We start from the raw sequence: 769 nt of genomic DNA, 5'->3' as shown, positions 1-769 counted from the left end.
CTGCCCTTCCGCATTCATATTTTGAATACCTTTCAACCAGAAGGGCTCATCATCTGATTCTATCAATGACAATGTTGGGACAATGCTTCTATCATTAGATTTTCAGTAATTGACAATGTTTTGATGCTATCTGTAGGGGTCTCCGTGACTAATTCCTCTGAAGTGAACAGCCTATTCCTTCTCTGTTGCCTGTTCTTGGTCTGGAGCCTCTGCTAAACCTATTTGCCTTGGGGGATCCTGTAGGTATTTTGGATGCCAGTGACTTGGCCTTCAGCATCACAGCCCCCCAGAAGATACCATAGTACATTACACTGACAGCCGAGTGGTAGAAATTGGGAGCTAATGAGTATAACAATGGAGAAAATATTCTCCAATTGATTGTGGTGATGGTTTCTGAATTTTGCAATATCGTGAAATTGCTGAATTGTATGCTATGTGGACTAGATGGCAATAAAACTCACAAACAACAGGGCTCTGATGAATATTGAGGAAAAGATTTCTGTTTGATTTTCTGCTTTTAATTCTTCCAGTTATTTGCTTATCATTGGGGTTGCTGAGCCAAATTGTGGTTCTACTGGCAGGATTTTGTTTTGTGAAGAACTACTGGCAAGCAATTCCACAGATGCTATGCCATTTTTCACGCCCACCAGCAATACAGGAGGGTTCCTATTAAAATGGCACCATAGCATTGTGCCTCCTCCCACGCCACAAGGGTAGGAGATACAATGAAGATCGTCACCCAGGGTCACTTATGAGGTACATGTCAAAG

This window comes from Echinops telfairi, unplaced genomic scaffold (assembly GCF_000313985.2).
Source record: "Echinops telfairi isolate 266 unplaced genomic scaffold, ASM31398v2 ScPeMD7_7459;HRSCAF=8497, whole genome shotgun sequence".
Classification (NCBI taxonomy): Eukaryota; Metazoa; Chordata; class Mammalia; order Afrosoricida; family Tenrecidae; genus Echinops; species Echinops telfairi.
Note: the sequence above shows the minus strand (reverse complement) of the source record.